Here is a 19,188-nt window from a genome sequence, read left to right as displayed (position 1 = left end):
TATATACACACATATATGTGATGGAATGTTACTTAGCCATAAAAAGGAATGGAACTGGGTCATTCGTAGAGACATGGATGGACCTGGAGTCTGTCATACAGAGTGAAGTAAGTCAGAAAGAGAAAAACAAATATCTTAGAAAGTCGCTTATATGTGGAATCTGAGAAAAGTGGTATAGATGAATGCAGAGTTCCAAAGAAGAGCAAGGAGAGATAAGAAAGCCTACTTAAGTGACCGATGCAAAGAAATAGAGGAAAACAATAAAATGGGAGAGACTAGAGAACTCTTCAAGAAAATTGGAAGTACCAAGGGAATATTTCACGCAAAGTTGGGCTCAATAAAGGACAGAAATGGCAAGGACCTAACAGAAGCAGAAAAGATTAAGAAGAGGTGGCAAGAATACACAGAAGAACTGTATTGACTGCGTGGATCACAACAAATGGTGGAAAATTCTTAAAGAGATGGGAATACCAAACCACCTTACCAGACTCCTGCAAAACCTGCATGCAGGTCAAGAAGCAAAAAGATCTTCATGACCAAGATAATCACGATGGTGTGATCACTTACCTAGAGCCAGACAAGCTGGAATGTGAAGCCAAGTGGGCCTTAGGAAGCATTACTACAAACAAAGCTAGTGGAAGTGATGGAATTCCAGCTGAGCTTTCTCAAATCCTAAAATATGATGCTGTGAAAGTGCTGCACTCAATATGCCAGCAAATTTGGAAAACTCAGCAGTGGCTACAGGGCTCGAAAAGGTCAGTTTTCATTCTAATTCCAAAGAAAGGCAATGCCAAAGAAAGTTCAAAGTACCATACAGTTGCACTCATTTCACATGCTAGCAAGGTAATGCTCAAAATGTTTCAAGCTAGGCTTCAACAGCATGTGAATTGAGAACTTCCAGATGTTCTAACTGGTTTTAGCAAAGGCAGAGGAACCAGAGGTCAAATTGCCGACATGTTTTGGATCACAGAAAAAGCAAGGGAGTTCCAGAAAAACATCTACTTCTGCTTCCGTGACTACGCTAAAGCCTTTGACTGCGTGGATCACAACAAATGGTGGAAAATTCTTAAAGAGATGGGAATACCAGACCACCTTACCGACTCCTGCAAAACCTGTATGCAGGTCAAGAGGCAAGAATTAGAACTGGACATGGAACAATGGACTGGTTCCAAATTGGGAAAGGAGTACGTCAGGGCTGTATATTGTCACCCTGCTTATTTAGCTTCTATGCAGAATGCCTGGCTGGATGCACAAGCTGGAATCAACCTCAGAAACACAGGTGACACCACCTTAAAGGCAGAAAGTGAAAAGGAACAGAGGAGGAGGAACTCTGGGCTGTGGGCGGGTGCGTCCCATCCGACTAGCGGCAGCACTAGATTAGAAAAAAGATGCACACAGGGAACTCTGCACGATGTTATGTGGCAGCCTGGATGGGAGGGGAATTTGGGGCGGAATGGATACTTGTATGACTGAATCCCTTTGCTGAAACTGACAATAACTGTTTGTTAATCAGCTATACCCCAACACAAAATAAAAAGGGTTTTTAAAGACACATAAAATTAACACAGGTATGTGAGTTGCAGTCCAGGAGACTCCAAAGAGTCGAACATGACTGAGCGACTGAACCAAACTGATGTGAGTTGTATTCCAGTGAGCTTTTACAAAAAAAAAATACATGCATAACATATATATATATATATATATATATAGAGAGAGAGAGAGAGAGAGAGAATTCAGTTCCGTTCAGTCAACATTTACCAGGCTCCTCCATCCATGGGATTTTTCAGGCAAGAATACTGGAGTGGGTTGCCATTTCCTTCCCCAGGGGATCTTCCCTACCCAGAGATTGAAACCAGGTCTCCTGCATTGTAGGTAGACGCTTTACCATCTGAGCCAGCAGGGAAGTCCCAAATATCCTTCTAGATGCTTTTAAATAAAATGTAATTATACAAAAAAAAAAAAGAGAGAAGGTTGAATAGAAAGCACTTAGAATCATCCCCAAAGCATTCCCCACCACTCCTGGTCCATGGAAAGATTATCCTCCAGGAAATTGGTCCCTGGTGCCCAAAAGGTTGGGGACTGCTAATGTACAAACCAAAGCCTCAGCTCCGGACCTTGTAAACAGAGCATAGGAAACCCTCAGGAATGGGCCCGCCCACTTACTAGCCTTGACACCAGCCAGTCCACAGTCTGCTCCCTTCTGAATGGCTTCCCATCGTCGCCATGGGTTGGTCCTCTACTGACAGAGTCAATGCACTGGGTCATACAGGGCCACCTGCTGAAAGCCCCCTTCCTGTCCCCCTCTGCTTTCTCACATGTATTTATAAATTAATTTTTTTTAATTGGAAGATAATTGCTTTAGAGCGTCGTGTTGCTTTCTGCCCTACAACAATGCGAATCAGCCCGAATGGGATGCGTATATATCCTCGCTCCCTGTGGAGCCTCTCAGCACTCACCCCCACCCCCGCCCGGGGCCGTCCCGGAGCGGCCTGGGCTCCGCTGCACAGAGTCCCCGGCGGCTCTTTACTCTGCACACGGCGCGTGTGTCACTGCTGCTCTCTCTATCCACCCCACCTTCTCTTTCCCTCGCTGTGTCCACAAGCCCGTTCTCAAAGTACGACAACGGAGCCCTCCTGCGCTGCTGGTGGGAATGTAAATCCATACAGGCATCGTGGAGACTGGAATGCAGATTTCTTCAAAAACTAGGAATGAAAACCACCATCCGACCCAGCAGTCCCACTACTGGGCATATACCCTGAGAAAACCGCAATACAGAAAGCCAAATTCATCCCACTGTTCATTGCAGCACTATTAATAACTCATATCTTCTTTTTTTTTTTTTTTTTTTTGAGCATTGCTGATTCTAGGTAGGTGCTTTCCCTACCTGTTCTCATGGGTTAGGTGCTAAGTCTGTGGTTTTGTCTCCAGGAGTATTTATCTCAGTGTAGTGGAATTGCTTACTTGTATATGTCTAATTCTGGAGAAGGGGATGGCAACCCACTCCAGTATTCTTGCTTGGAGAATTCCATGGACAGAGGAGCCTGGCTGGCTGTCGCTGGGGTCCCAGGGTCAGACAGGAAATCTAATTAGGGCTTCGCAGGTGACGCTAATACTAAAGAACCTGCCTGCGATGCAGGAGATGTAAGAGACTCAGGTTCTGTCCCTGGGTTGGGAAGATCCCCTGGAGGAGGGCATGGCAACCCACTCCAGTATTCTTGCCTGGAGAATCCCAGTGACAGAGAAGCCTGGTGGGCTACAGTCCATGGGGTCACAAAGAGTCAGACATGACTGAAGCAGCTGAGCGTGGACCCATGCATATGTCTAGTTACAATAATAATCATCAAACTAATAGCTGCCAGTAGCGGAGAACATAGGTGTCAGCAGTTCATTTACTTAAAGTTCTGAGCAACTCTGGTAAAACACTGGTCAAAATAAGTAAATGGAGACTCTAGTAAGTTAGAGAGTTTGCCTAAGGTCACACAACTAGTTAGTACATCCAGATCCTGGTCTATGACTCAAAAGCCAGCTGGCTAGCTGTCACACCCCCGTGCCTCTCACTGGAATGCGAGCTAGCATATGTTACCTGATTTACGTTGGTGCCTAGGTTCTGGCAGGGGCTTAGTGTTTGCACATGTATGATAAGTGAATGCATGAACGGGGACAAAGCAAGCTTGGAATCTTCCAGTTCTGGAAAAGCAGCTTGGGGACTCAAACAAAAAAAAAGCCCTGTCTCTCGGTTGAATTGATGAGCTTAGTGGAGGGAAAATGACTGCCTCAGTCCTTTCTTGTGCGGTCCATGTTTACCCTTGGAAGACACGGATGGTGTTGTGCCCACAGAGTCACTGCTCCCTAAGCTACACCGGCCGCCCTGCCCGCAGCCTCACCTGGAAGTGCTCCTCACCCTGTGTTGTTTAGTTCAGTGAGTGCATCCTCGGATCCCAGCCCGGATGCTGGCGTCTGCCTCCCCGCCCCCTTCCTGAATGGCCGCACACTGTGCCGTCTATCTCCTGAGTGATCCCTCTTTCCCGCCTGCTCCCCTGCCCTTTCACAGCTTCCGCCTTCTCAGCAGCCCCCGGCCCCTCCTGACGCCTTTCCACACTGCCTGCCATTCAGAGCCAGCCTCTCTCTAACCGCAACCATAACCTTGCGACAAGTAGACCTTCTCCAAGTCGGTGCCCTGCGCCAGCCCTCAGGCGGTCTTCGGGTCTCACGTGTTGAAGTCTGTAATCTGTTTACCCAGTGTCCAAGTCTTCTGGCTACCATGTTGCTCACGTCTCTCCGGGCTTTGACAATGATGAGTGGCTTTCCCTTCTCCCCATGTGGTATGCCACCCCACCATTTTACAGCTGCTTTTGCTCCCAGTGTCCCTCCTGCCTGCAAAGTCTATCCTGGAACCAGATCCCTCAATGGTCCCTTGGGTTCTCCCCCTGACTAACTCCCCTACCGCATCTTCATTCAAGGTCCCGCTTCTCCTTTACCGCTGTAAAGTGTCATACGAATACACTCACCACAGTGTCGTGGTTTCCTCGCTGTGTTTCTTCTTCCCTTCTCCATGCAGGCATGGATTGGACCACAGTCATCGTTTTACCCTCGGTAACACAGCCCCTGGCATATAGCAGATGCTCAAACCAAAAAAAAAAAAAAAATTATAACTCATACTCATGACTCTATAAATGAGTCAACGAATAAATAAGTGGATTAATAGTCTATCCATAAATTAGAGGATGAATAAATGTCAAAGACAGGACCCAGAACATGTGAGCAGTTTCGTTGCATGCATCATGCCAGGCGAAGTTTTTAAATGGCTTCTTTGAAGTGATTTATATTTGCACATTGCTGTAACTCTGTGGGAAATGAGTTTCCATAGTGTTGAAATCCTCTGGATTAAGAAACATTTCCTTTTATCTGAGTCAGACGCTCCCGGAAGCTGCGCTAACCCTTTCAGCTCCCTCAGTTGATGACTCTTGATGCTGCAGCTCACCAGCGTCCTCAGAACATGGATGTTCAGATACGGATTTCTCCCCAAGGACAGTTTACTTCTTAGAGTATGATTAATTACTTGAAGGGTTAGAGGTTTCCACTGGAGAAGCACAATGACTCTCACATGTTCATTGTCTCCTCACTTGCTTAATCCTGTGCCCCACCCCACCTCCAATTAGCCTGATGATTATTGCAGGGTCCTATTTGTCTTCATTTTGAGTTTTTCCCATAGCCATGTACAGATGTGAGAGTTGGACTGTAAAGAAGGCTGAGTGCCGAGGAATTGATGCTTTTGAACTGTGGTGTTGGAGAAGATTCTTGAGAGTCCCTTGGTCTGCAAAGAGATCCAACCAGTCCATCCTAAAGGAAATCAGTCCTGAATATTCATTGGAAGGACTGATGGTGAAGCTCCAAATCTTTAGCCACCTGATATGAAGAACTGACTCACTGGAAAAGACCCTGGTGTTGGGAAAGATTGAAGGCAGGAGAAGGAGGAGACAGCAGAGGATCGGATGGCTGGATGGCATCACCAACTTGATGGACATGATTGATGATGGACAGGGAAGCCTGGCTTGCATGGGGTCGCAAAGAGTCAGACACAACTGAGCGACTGAACTGACTGATTTGATTTTATTCATTTGGTGGCTACTTCTTTTTTATTTGGACACTTTTTATTGTCACACTGCATGACATGTGGAATCTTAGTTCTCTGACCAGGGATTGAACCCACAGCCCTTGCATTGAAGCACAGAGTCTTAAACACTGGACAGCCAGGGAAGTCCTTTGTTTGGTGTCCATTTTTAGCAGCTTTCCCAACAACATCTTTAAGAGACCCAGGACTTAACTTAAAGACCACAGGAAGGTCAAAAGGGAAGGAGGAATTCTCACAGACCTATAGGCTGGGCAGGTGTTTCTTCCACCCACCTCTACCCCAGTTCTTTCCATGAGCCATCAAATCATCACATTTGATCTCTAGGATTTGCTTATTAAATTCAAAGAGGTTAAGTATTGTTTAGGACAGACCATTACCACCTTCTAGTCATAAGAGAATGGACCTAGTTTCTAATACACTATTCTTATTACCATTTAAAATAGACTATGGAAAGAATAGTTGAGGGAAATTGCTAAACCCACAGACAGCGTAGGACTGAAAATGATGACGCGAGTCTTTGAGCTCCTGTGGGACACCCTCCACCCTGGACAGGCAGTAAACTACGGCACTGTTTCTCTTGAAGCTGCAAGTGTTTCCCAGTGACTCCTAATCACTAACATATTATTCATGCACTCGTTCACCCACTCATTCATTGATTCAGCAGGCATTTACACTATTTCAAGAAAAAAGTGGTCTTTGAAATACATCTCAAGAGTCCCTTGGACTATGAAGAAATAAAATAAATCAATCCTAGAGGAAATCAACCCTGAGTATTCATTGGAAGCACTGACGCTGAAGCTCCAGTAATTTGGCCACCTGATACAAAGAGTAGACTCTTTGGAAAAGATTTTGATGCTGGGAGAGACTGAAGGCAAAAGGAGACGGGGGCCGCAGAGGATGAGATGTTTACAGAGCGTGACCAACACAAAGGACGTGAATTTGAGGCAACTCCAGGAGGCCGTGCAGGACAGGGAAGCCTGGTGAGCTGCAGCCCACGGAGTCACGAAGAGACACAGCTTCAGTTTATGCATATGGCATCATTTGCTGCAAATTGTCAGAGCCTTTTATACCTAAGCACTGTCTCGTGGACACCTCCATATTTCTGTCATGAAACTTACAATACTTGCTGTTTTACGTGTTTCTTGTTTCTTTCATCCCAGAAGATGGAAACCAGTGAAAAGACAGAGACCTTGTCTTACTCTAACGCTGCTTTTATCTTATCTGACACAGAATCTTCCAGGAAACGTACTAAAGATTTCCAGGAAAAGGATGGGCTCCAATGCGAAGAATCACAGAAGTCTTTATGCATTTTCTGTAGGAAGAAGAATAGAGCAAACAGAATTGCCTTCAAGAAGAATTTCCCAGGCAAAATACGGGGTGGTAGTAAAGTACTTTCTTAATTGCCCTCGCTGGATTGGATCAAAAGGTATATCCTGACTATCACTATCACTGCATGTAAGAAACACCTGGGAAGTTGTAAAATGCACTAAAATACTTTGACTCCACCATAGGTCAGTTGAATCAGACTATTTCAGGGAGGTGGGGTGGTGAGGGGACGTGAGTAGGAGCCGGAATTTGGGTACTTTTTCCAAGCTCCTCATTTGCTCCTAATGTGTGACCATAGTTGAGAATCACTGTAGTACGTATAGAAAGGTAGTATGCAGGCAGATTGAAAACTATATGGGCCACAGAGTTTAAAAGGCCATGGAGATCAAACTGAAAAATTTGACTTTTCAACAGGCAAAAAGAAGCCGGGCGCATCTACCTAAATAGATTGAGAAGGAGAGAATAGCTGTAAATAGATTATTTAGGAGGCTGTTGAATGCATTAAGCAATGCACGAATCTGGGGGTATCACCACCTATGTTTGCCAACAGGTAAGCCTCAAACTCCTATTAGATGTGAAGTCGGTGTGGGGACCAAGAGCTGAGATGACTGGAGTTTGGCCCCTGGATGAAGAGGTGGCCCTGCCTGAGAAGCTGAGGGTGTCGGAGGCAACATGATGAGGTTGGCTCTGAGCATGTTTGCTTTGAGGAGTCCATCCCTGGAAATTGGGGGCTGGCAATGGAGACTTGGAGATCACTGTACAAGAGGTAGACATTGACCACCATGAGCCAATGAGCTCTGCCAAGGAAACCAGTGCGAGAAAGCAGCTGAGCTGAGACTCCTGGGCACGACCTGCATTGAAGACAGGGAGAACTTTCCAGCAAAGCAGCTGCAGGAACAGCACCAGCTCGTGAGACAGTTCTGGAAACCCATCGAAGGGGGTGACTAAGGAGGTCAGGTTTCAAGAATGAAGGCGGGGTCCAGAGGCCAGAGATTGCAAGGTGAGCACGGAGGCACTGATGCTCCTAGGGGCTAGGTCTTAGACTGGAGCGAGTACCTGCTTCCCTAAGAGAGGAAGGAAAGGGGAAAGGTTACATTCACTACACATGTACAGTCAAGAGCCCTTATTATTTTCCAGACTCACCTGGGGATACAGAGTACAGATAAGATGCTTGTTCCATGAAGCTTCTGGTCCAGGCGTAGAGAAGAAGAAAAAAGATGAGAAAGTTATGAGTTTTTTGATCAGTGGAGAATGAAACTTGAGGAATTAGGCCCTTAGTCCAAGCACGGGTGCTTCAGTCCTTTGGCGTAAGAGGAACAAGGCTGAAAAATGTTGAACAGACCTGGGCTGCCTCCTGAGATGCACAGGGGGAAGTGATAAGAACTGGAGAAAGAAGTTCTATCAGCTGCAAAGGCCCTAGAAGCTGCCCAAGCACAAGCTGGCATCTTCGGTGACCCTTGTCACGACTTTGCAGCCTGGAGGCGCTGGCTGAGGTGTGGGAAGAGCTGGGGTGCTCTGAGTTAGGTATTGGCAAGATCTCCAGTGGTGCCTGGGACTCGGGATGACAAATAACCACGTTGGAAGCATGAAAATTGGAAACCCGCAGAATGGAAATGCTCAGGGTCACAGCAGACTCATCAGCTCTTGGAGTCCAGATAGTAATTGAGCACATTAAGAAGCCTACGAACTCTGCTATCGAGTTTTAGGAGAGCTGTAATTTGGTATTGCTAGCTATCAATTAGTCCTGTTTTCCTCATCTGTAAAATGAGAGGTTCGGACAAAATGACCTCAGAGCTCTCTCCCAGCACGGTCAGTACGGATCCTGAGAGCACATGTGAAGTTCTGAAAGTTCATTTCCTCCCTTAATGTCTGCGTCTAATGCTTAACTCTTAGTGTTTGGAAATGCAGCTGCTGAGCAAGCAGGACTCGGTTAGGTCTGTGCACACAGAACCCTTCGTATTATGGGCCGTCTTGGCTTTAAGGTAAATTGATCTGTGAAAATACACAACTCAGTACTGGTGGGGGAAATTGCTAGTGTCATGGGTAGTTGAGCAGTGTAATTAGTAGGTTTTTTAAAGGACATTGATAAGACTGACTAGCAAATGATTAGAAATGAGTTCTAGCATTTGCAAACCTGGGAAATTTCTCTGTGAGTGATGGGAGAAAAGAGAGAAATAGGTATTGAGAGAGAGCGAGAGAGAAGGATCTTTTCAAGTATTAGGGTGATAATAGGTAGGAATATTAGATAAAGTGATGTAAATACGACTTGTCTCTCAGAGCTAAGATTAATTTACAGTAATATCTGTAGGACCTTATTTTAAATATCTACTTTATTGAAGTATAGTTGACTTGCAAGGTTGTATTAATTTTTGCTGTATAGCAAAATGATTCACATATGTATATATACACACACACACACACACACACATTCTTTTCCATACTCTTTTCCATGGTGTCTTATCACCAGATGATGAATATAGCTCCCTGTGCCGTATGTAGGAACATTTTTATCCCTCTCAAAATTTATGAATAAGAGTTAGCCAGACCTCGAGCAAATCTTCAATAATAAATAAAAATAATCAATATTAAAGATAAATGTTTAATAATCTTTAATGATGAAAGTGAAAGAGGAGAGTGAATTGGTTTAAAACTCAACATTCAGAAAACTAAGATCATGGCATCCAGTCCCATTACTTCACAGTAGTAGACAAAGATAACAGTGAAGGACTTTATTTTTTGGGGGTCCAAAATCACTGAAGATGGTGATTTCAGCCATGAAATTACAAGACGCTTGCTCTTTGGAGGAAAAGTTATGACCAACCTATACAGCTTATTAAAAAGCAGAGACATTACCTTGCCAACAAAGGTCCATCTAGTCGAAGCTATGGTTTTTCCAGTAGTCATGTATGGATGTGAGAGTTGGACTATAAAGAAAGCTGAGCACAGAAGAACTGAAGCTTTTGAACTGTGGTGAGGAGACGACTCTTGAGAGTCTCTTGGACTGCAAGGAAATCTAACCAGTCCATCCTAAAGGAAATCAGTCCTGAATATTCATTGGAAGGACTGATGCTGAAGCTGGAACTCTAATACTTTGGCTACCTGATGAGAAGAACTGACTCCTTGGGAAAGACCCTGATGCTGAGAAAGATTGAAGGTAGGAGGAGAAGGGGACAACAGAGGCTGAGATGGTTGGATGGCATCACCAACTCGATGGACATGAGTTTGAGTAAGCTCCGGGAGTTGGTGATGGACAGGGAAGCCTGGCGTGCTGCAGTCCATGGGGTCACAAAGAGTTGGACATGACTGAGCAACTGAACTGAACTGAACTGAGTGCTTGAGTGGATTCTGACAACTTAAAATGTGATCACTAGGGTGCTGGTGAGCTACTATCTTTTAATATTTTAAAAATCTCATGCGATGTTACTTGCAAATAATAATATACATGATCTTGAAACAAATGTGCCTCAGTATCTGTGCTTTTTCAGACAGTTGCATTTTTATGCATCTTGTCACTGAAATCAACGTCTTTAAGGGTCAAAACTCAGCACTAACCCTGCAAATTATTTACTTATAAATATAATGTGGATTAATAGCTAATTGCTCTTTATGGAAGCATATTCAGTGAAGTACTGTTGAAAGGAGTCTTTGACCTGGCAAATTGTATTTTAGTTTTATATACCAAGGTCTTTGTTTATGCAAATAAATTGAGATTTCAGTTTTACAGATTTCAGTTTTATAGGATCAGTTCAGTTCAGTTCAGTCGCTCAGTCGTGTCCGACTCTTTGCGACCCCATGAATCACAGCACTCCAGGCCTTCCTGTCCATCACCAACTCCCAGATTTCACTCAAACTCACCTCCGTCGAGTCGGTGATGCCATCCAGCCATCTCATTCTCTGTCGTCCCCTTCTCCTCCTGCCCCCAATCCCTCCCAGCATCAGAGTCTTTTCTAGTGAGTCAGCTCTTCGCATGAGGTGGCCAAAGTATTGGAGCTTCAGCTCCAGCATCAGTCCTTCCAATGAACATCCAGGACCGATCTCCTTTAGAATGGACTGGTTGGATCTCATTGATACAAGTCTTAATTGCTAGTTCTTCTGACAAAAATGAATATTTTATTTATAGCGTCACAGAGTAGTGCTTGGGCTTCCCAGGTTTCACAATGGGTAAAGAATCCACCTACAATGCAGGAGACGTGGGTTCAGTTGCTGAATCAGGAAGATCCCCTGGAGGAGGGCATGGCAACCCACTCCACTATTCTTGCCTGGAAGATCCAGAGGACAGAGGAGTCTGGCGGGCTACAGTTGTTGGGGTTGCAAAGGAGTCAGACACAACTGACGCTACTGAGCAAGCACACACCTAGCGCTTATTCATTTTTAAGCACTGGAGGTTTCCAAAGTGAGAGTTTTCTTCAAATCAGTAAGATATATATAAGTTAAAATTAAAGAGAGTAAGGAAAAAAAAAATCATGCCTAAGGTTCAGTGTCAGACTTTATTTTTTGGGGTTCCAAAATCACTGCAGGTGCTGATTGTAGCCAGGAAATTAAAAGACGCTTATTCCTTGGAAGGAAAGTTAAGACCAACCTAGATAGCATATTAAAAAGCAGAGACATTACTTTGCCAACAACGGTCCGTCTAGTCAAGGCTATGGTTTTTCCCCTGGTCATGTATGGATGTGAGAGTTGGACTGTGAAGAAAGCTGATCACCGAAGAATTGATGCTTTTGAACTGTGGTGTTGGAGAAGACTCTTGACAGTCCCTTGGACTGCAAGGAGATCCAACCAGTCCATTCTAAAGGAGATCAATCCTGGGTGTTCATTGGAAGGACTGATGCTAAAGCTGAAACTCCAGTACTTTGGCCACCTCATGCGATGAGTTGACTCACTGAAAAAGAGTCTGATGCTAGGAGGGATTGGGGGTGGGAGGAGAAGGGGATGACAGAGAATGAGATGGCTGGATGGCATCACCGACTCGATGGACATGAGTTTGAGTGAACTCCGGGAGTTGGTGATGGACAGGGAGGCCTGGCGTGCTGTGATTCATGGGGTCGCAAAGAGTCGGACACGACTGAGCGACTGAACTGAACTGAAGGTCCATCACTCTGGCTGGATCTTCCGGAAATCCCCTGGTCCTTTGAGGGTCCTTTTATTTTCCCTTCCTTTTCTCCCACCCTGGTGATCAGTGGAAAGCACTCTGGGGTCTTACCTGGAGTCTAGGTTCTGGTCCCAGCTCAGCTGAAGAGCCCAGCCATCTGGGGAAGTGATGAAGAAGCCTGGCTCTGCAGAGAGGAAGCATGAGGTGCTGGGAGGCTGGTTTGTGACCCACACCTCTAGGCTTTGTGCTCACGTCAGAGCCCAGGGTGTGGGCCAGAAGTGCCCTCCACCCTGGAGGCAGAACCTGGACATGGAACAGGGGTCTCTGTCGCAGCCCCAGCCCACCTCCAAGGACAGAGCCCTTGGGCCAGAAATGCATCTGACGCAGGCTTGATTTGTGTGCGTAAAATACTGTTCCCCTCTGTCATAAGATGATTATATCCGATACTGAAATACTGAAAGTGTGAGTTGCTCAGGCGTGTCTGCTGCTGCTGCTGCTGCTGAGGCGCCTCAGTCGTGTCCAACTCTGTGTGACCCCATAGACGGACCAGGGTATAGACCAGGCTCCCCCATCCCTGGGATTCTCTGGGCAAGAACACTGGAGTGGGTTGCCACGACCTTCTCCAATGCGTGAAAGTGAAAAGTGAAAGTGAGGCCACTCAGTCGTGTCCGATCCTTAGCGACCCCACGGACTGCAGCCCACCAGGCTCCTCTGTCCATGGGATTTTCCAGGCAAGAGTACTGGAGTCAGTTGTCATTGCCTGCTCTGGGGAGGCAGCACAGGGTTATCTTATTCTTCAGAGGTGCTAGGGGACACCAGGAGTTCTTGCTCTCTCTCGATTTATATCCGGAGGGTTTGGGGACCTTGGGAAATTACTTGGGAAAACCTCACATTTTAGCAGCTCTCAGAGCGGTCCTAGGGCTTCATTCTTTCCCTCCTGGGTCTGATCCTGGCACTAAGCCACAGGTTTTGCAGTCGATTTTTAAAACGTCAGGTAACTACACAGACGTTTGTGGTGGGTAAATATTTCAAACAAACAATAACATGCTAGAAACTTCCCATGACGTTGGCTGGATCTTGGGCACCTTCTTTACTTGGATCTCGCAGTGCGTTCTACAGACATTTCTTCCCTGCACAGTTCATTCTCACGGTGACTTCAGGACGGGACGTGGACAATCTGCACATGGTAAGTAGGACTGGGCCCAGCAGCCAGGGCCATAGTACACAGCCTGACCACTTCCTGATTAGAAAAGAGACTAACATGTCTTATAGTCAAAGCTGTGGGTTTTTTCCAGTAGTCACGTATGGATGTGAGAATTGGACAGTTAAGAAGGCTGAGCACCACAGAATTGATGCTTTTGAACTGTGGTGTTGGAGAAGACTCTTGAGAGTCCCTTGGACTGCAAGGAGATCCAACCAGACAATCCTAAAAGAAATCAACCCTGAATATTCATGGGAAGGACTGAGGTTGAAGCAGAAGCTCCAATACTTTGGCCACCTGATGTGAAGAGCTAACTCACCGGAAAAGACCCCGATGCTGGGAAAGATTGAGGGCGGGAGGAGAAGGGGACAGCAGAGGATGAGATGGTTGGATGGCATCACCGACTCAATGGACATGAGTTTGAGCAAAGTCCAGTAGATGGTAAAGGACAGGGAAGCCTGGAGTGCTGCAGTCCATGGGGTTGCAAAGAGTCAAGACACTGCTTAGCAACTGAACAATGACAGACAACAACATGTCTTATAGGACTTCTGTTCAGAATGAGAGTTCAGAGAAGGCCATGTTGACAAATGTCAACTTTTAGGAAAAGTAGGACTCCTCTATCTTTTTATCGAAAAACTGCAAAGTTTTAACTGATTTTCTGATTCTTTCCGTTCACTCCTTTCCTCTGTTTCCAAATTATAAGACAGTTCAGTTATTTGGCATCCGTCTGAGTTCGAGTTCACCTTTTCCTCTTGGGTTCCTCCTGGGATAAGAGGAGCCCTGGTGACAGGTCTCAAGTGCCATCAGCTCCACCATGTGCTGCAAAACCCCAGGTGAATCACATGATGCCCCAGGCTTCCGTTTCCTCATCTGTAATAGGAGAGGGGTTCACACTGATTTCTCTGATACCCTCTGAAGCTTTAACTTTCTATGAAGTGAATTTTCACGATAAAGCAAAGATAGCCTGAACTCCAAATGTGAGCGCCTCTAAGCACGTACAGCAGTTTTATAAGAACACCGGTCCGGGGAGATGCCCTGCTCAGTTTTGCCACTGAGAAGATGTAGAAAGGTGGAAGTTCTTACAGCTAAGACACCTGCTGCTCCTGGCATTTCCTGGGGCCGCTGGGAACTCGGCTCCATGACATGAGAGCCATGCTGCCGCTCAGAAGCATCTTCGGCTATTCAAGAAATCGGGATGGAAACATGTCTGGTACATTTGAAATTCTTTATGAGGCACGTGGCAAGTATGGAAGCTTAGGTGACTCAGGTGATAAAATAGGTACGCACTCTCTTAAACATTAACATGTTGATACATCTTTTTAGCATATTACTGTAAAGGGAAGAGTCAAGTATTGTCTTGATCCTCTCATAAATATACAGGGAGAATGAGCTGTCAAGCCACGCAAAGACACGAAGAAGACTTCAGAGCATATAGTCCCAGGTGTAAGAAGCCAATCTGAAAAGGCTGCTTACTGCATGATTCCAACTGCATGACATTCTGGAACAGGAAAAACTATGGAAACAGAAAAAGAACAGGAGTTGCCAGAAATTATAGAAAGGAAGAATGAATAGGGAAGTATGAGGGATTTTTAGGGCAGTCAAAGTGCTCTGGTGGCGGTAGTTTAGTCGCTAAGCCATGTCTTACTCTTTGCAACCCCATGGACTGTAGCCCCTCAGGCTCCTCTGTCCATGGGTTTTCCCAGACAAGCATACTGGAGTGGGTAGCCTTTCCCTTCTCCAGAAAACACTCTACAAGATACTATGATGATGGATACACACCATTACACATGTGTCCTAACACACAGAATGTTCAACACCAAGGGTGAGCCCTATCTACGGATTGGGGATGGTTAGGATGGATCAGTGTATGTTCGTCCTTGATTAAAAAAAAAAAAAATCTACCATCTGGTGAATGATGTTGATTATATTTAAATCTGTGCTTGTGTGGGAGCAGGCAGTGAATGAGAAACCTCTGAACTTCCCTCTCAATTCTGTCGTAAACCTAAAGCTGCCCAAAAAAGGTATTGAAAAATAATATGTATAATTTTAATATTTATATTTTTTAATATGTTCATATTATTGTTCAGTGACAAAGTCACATCTGACTCTTTGTGACCTCATAGACTACAGCATGCCAGGCTTCTCTGTCCTCCACTATCTCCTGGAGTTTGTTCAAGTTCATGGTATTGAGTTGGTACCATCATCCAATCATCTCATCCTCTGCCAGCCCTTTCTCCTTTTGCCTTCAATATTTATATATATTTTTGTACACACACACACATATACACAGTCTACATAAACATATACACTCTATATATGTATTTATAACTATTTATATAAAGAAAGGTGTAGAGAGGGCAAGGGAATACTACTTCTCTGGTCAGCTTTCAGGGTTTTGTCACAGTCCCTTAGTTTTGACAAGGTGAGATGGCTTATTCTTCATGTGTTCATTTATTACTATGTCACGCTCCGTTTGTCTTGAGCGTCCTGTGACAGGGAAGCCATGTGATCGAGTGTAAATGTGTGGGGTTGGAGCCACACGCAGACTTGGGTTCAAACCTCAGGTCTTCTGGTTACAACAGTGGCGGGGAGGGGAAGTTACTTAACGTCTGAAAGCTGGAGTCAGGGTCGCCCTCACGGCGTCACCTTGGTGAGGAAGTGAGAGGCCTCAGGAAAAGTGGTTGGGCTGGTGACTTTGAACAAGGGGCTTAGCCTCCTTGATTTTCAGCTTCCTTCCTTTACAAAAGAGCGATGATAAAGCTCACCTGGCATGAGACTGGGATGGCAAACAGTGAGCTGAATGTGCCCAATTCAAGGTGAAAAATGGGACTCTGCAGAGGGTAGTCAGCTGGCTTTTACTCAAGAGTGATGTGACCTCCACAGTCCAGGGGCTGGTAACCTGATGGGGAAGAAGGCAGGAACTGCACCTAAAAAATGCCCACATCAGGACACTGATATGTGATCAGTTCTTAGTGGCAGAGATACATTCTTGGTTTGACTCAACCTCAAGAAAATGAAATTTAGGAAGCGCGCAGCGGTCAGGCTCTAAGGGGAAGGGAAAACCTGAGCCTAACATGCCTTGAAGAGTCTTGAAGGATGCATAATGAGATTCTGATCGAAAAAGGAAAGAAACTAGAATTTTCAGGGAAGAAACCCTGCAGACAAAGGCGACACGGTGGGATGAATCTAGAAGCAACAAAACAGGGGAGTGAAGTCAGGTGCTGGAGAACCTGATAAGCAGGCCCCAAACAGGGAACTGCTGGACACCATCGCAGGTGCTTTTGACTACCGGGTCCCATGGAGCCCGTTAAGACTACTGCTAATTACGAATATCCCCACCTCCCAAGGGCACCTGGTGTTCCTTCTGTGCCAAATTCACTCTGTCTCCTCTTCGGATTTTGGAAGCCTTGTGGTTTCTTTCCATTTCAACCTATGCAGTATGTAGTCAATTTATAGTTTGCAGAGGTTTCTCCCACACCCATATATGTTTTCCACTGAAGTCTGTACTTTTTCCTAGACCCACCCAGATTCCAGAGCATAGTTCAATGGTATGCCAAGTTCATAGTCTTTCTCTCTGTCACTCTCCTCTGCTTGTAAAACCTAGGAGAAAGTTACCTTTTGAACATGTCTATGTATTTTTAAAAGAAAAGAATGAAAGTTAAAAGAGTAATTTTTGATTCAATTTGCATTGAGAACTACAGTCATTTCTAGAGGGAGGCACAGGAAACTAGTCTTGCCAAAACTAAACTCTCCTCCATCAAAGTTTGAGTTTTTACAAGGGTATAATCTCTTTTAAAAATTAAAAAAAATTAAAAAGCAGCCTACATATTTTGTACAGGGGGTGACCTAGACTGTGGAATTGTGAGTTTCTTTATAAAGTATGTTTTTCAAAAGCATAATTGTATGAAAAGGGAATTAGGTCCTCAGGGAGGAACGGAGGGTCATTTTGAGAATGCCAGTTCCCTACTGATTCATAGAACCAGACGTGGTTTCCCCACATTTTTACAAAAACCAGCTCATCGGGCTCTCCTGTTTTCTTCTTGTGAGTCGGAATTTCTCCAAGTTTACCGATAAGAAGCTAAGAGGTTAGATAACTGAGAGGTTAGATAACTCTCAGAGGATCACACAGCACAGAAGAGAAGACTCCAATGCAGGGATTCCACTTTTAAGTCTAGCTTTTTATTTATGTATTTTTTCACCAGCTGCCTTAAAGAAAATCATTGTGTTGCCCTTGGGGTGGGGAGTGATGGTAAGGGATCAGTGGAGGAGGGTGGGGAATTGGGGAGAGAAGGGACCAACCTCTGTTGATTGTTTCCCGTAAGCCACATAATATACACTGAGGTTTTGACGGTCAGGGCACCTCACCCAGGGGAGTTTGCACACCTGAAATTCACATCCAAGAATGTCTGTACCAAGTTCAAAATCTCTTCCTGAGACCGCCTGGCCCTCTTCACAGGTGGCCCTGTGTTGTCAGGTTTCCACTGTTATTTGCCTTGAGGCTTTTCTCATTTCTCTCATCATTTTCTCGCCTGGGTTTCAAGAACTCTGCTCAAACGCACTCTGGACAAAAAAAAAATCTACATTTTCTCACTCCCCTCCCCCACAGTTTATGATTTTGAGGTCCTCTTTTACATCTTCATGTTTATCCTTTTACTGTTCAATATAGTTATCAGCTATACCTCAACAATAAGTTGTAAAAAGGAAGTTATCAGATATTCATATTCTCTTATCCAGAAGTTTCCAAAAGATTATTCACTTGATTTTTTCTAAACAAATTAAAACTTTGATTTTTTAAAAAAATCTACTCACGTATTTTTCAAAACTACTGTAAAGTAGCATTTTAGGTGTTGCTTAAGTTTTGCCTGGGGTTTCCCTGATGACTCTGATGGTAAAAAATCTGCCTGAAATATAGGAGACCCGAGTTCAATCCCTGAGTCGGGAAGATCCCCTGGAGAAGGGAGTGGCTACCCAATCCAGTATTCTTGCCTGGAAAATTCCAAGGACAGAGGAACCTGGCAGGATATAGTCCATGAGGTCGCAAACAGTTGCACACAATTGAGTGACTAACACACACACAAGTTTTGCTTAATCCTATTACAGCACCAAAAAATGTAGAAGATCTTCCCAGCAAAACAAACTTTAAACTGTAAGTTCGAGCCGGCGGCAAGGAATTGTTCTGAAGGACCTGGCCTTGCTTGCTCTCTCTGCATTATTGAGACTATCTGCCAGGTCCTGTTTGTGTTCAAAAGGTTACCGACCTTATAAAAAATCAACTTGAAAAGTCTTGCTTTAATCATGGCTGCTGCTGCTGCTAAGTCACTTTAGTCGTGTCCGACTCTGTGCAATCCCATAGACGGCAGCCTACCAGGCACCCCTGTCCCTGGGATTCTCCAGGCAAGAACACTGGAGTGGGTTGCCATTTCCTTCTCCATGGCAGTAATTAGCAAATCTGGACACCACATTATCTTTCCTTTTTTACTGGAAACATATTCAAGAAAGGACTTGTACTTTATCCAGAGTGTCTCAGAAAACTAAATCACAGAACTTGGTATTCAGACGAGGTATTCATCCAGTTCCCAGGGGCCCTGAGTTGCTAGAATCTTCCTTTGGCAACACATATAACCAACCTCTGAGCAAAGCATAAAATCAGATGGTAAAAAATGTGCCTGCATGGCAGGAGACCCGAATTCGATCTTTGGATTGGGAAGATCCCCTGGTCAAGGGCATGACAAGCCACTCCAGGATTCTTGCCTGGAGAATCCCATGGACAGAGGAGCCTGGTGGGCTACAGTCCAGGGGGTAGCAAAGAGTCAGACATGACTGAGCAACTAACACACTTTAAAATCATGATGTATGTTAAATTATGGAATAACTTGATTGACTTTAAAAGGAAAGGGAATGGGTTAAGCATACTTAAACCAGGAAATAAAGGAAAAGAAA

At 44.9% G+C, this 19,188-nt stretch overlaps 1 protein-coding gene across 11 annotated transcripts in view; it reads right to left on the bottom strand.

Moving 5' to 3' along the window:
• Positions 1-19,188, bottom strand: part of KCNJ15 (potassium inwardly rectifying channel subfamily J member 15) — a 64,189-nt gene that overhangs the window by 30,999 nt on the left and 14,002 nt on the right. For 7 of the 11 annotated variants that reach the window (XR_008684552.2, XR_008684551.2, XR_008684556.2 and 4 more), the window contains one exon: positions 4,509-4,622. The exons of 3 other annotated variants lie outside the window; for them this stretch is intronic. The gene's annotated coding sequence lies outside the window, so the exon portion shown is untranslated. Of the gene's footprint in view, positions 1-4,508; positions 6,457-19,188 lie in introns of those variants that run through there. One more of the 11 variants, XM_055416477.2, reaches the window with a different exon arrangement.

This window comes from Moschus berezovskii, chromosome 1, assembly GCF_049115385.1.
Source record: "Moschus berezovskii isolate FMDL1 chromosome 1, NW_MosBer_1.0, whole genome shotgun sequence".
Lineage (NCBI taxonomy): Eukaryota > Metazoa > Chordata > Mammalia > Artiodactyla > Moschidae > Moschus > Moschus berezovskii.
The sequence above is the reverse complement of the archived record's forward strand: the minus strand, read 5'-3'. Positions and strand labels throughout refer to the sequence as shown.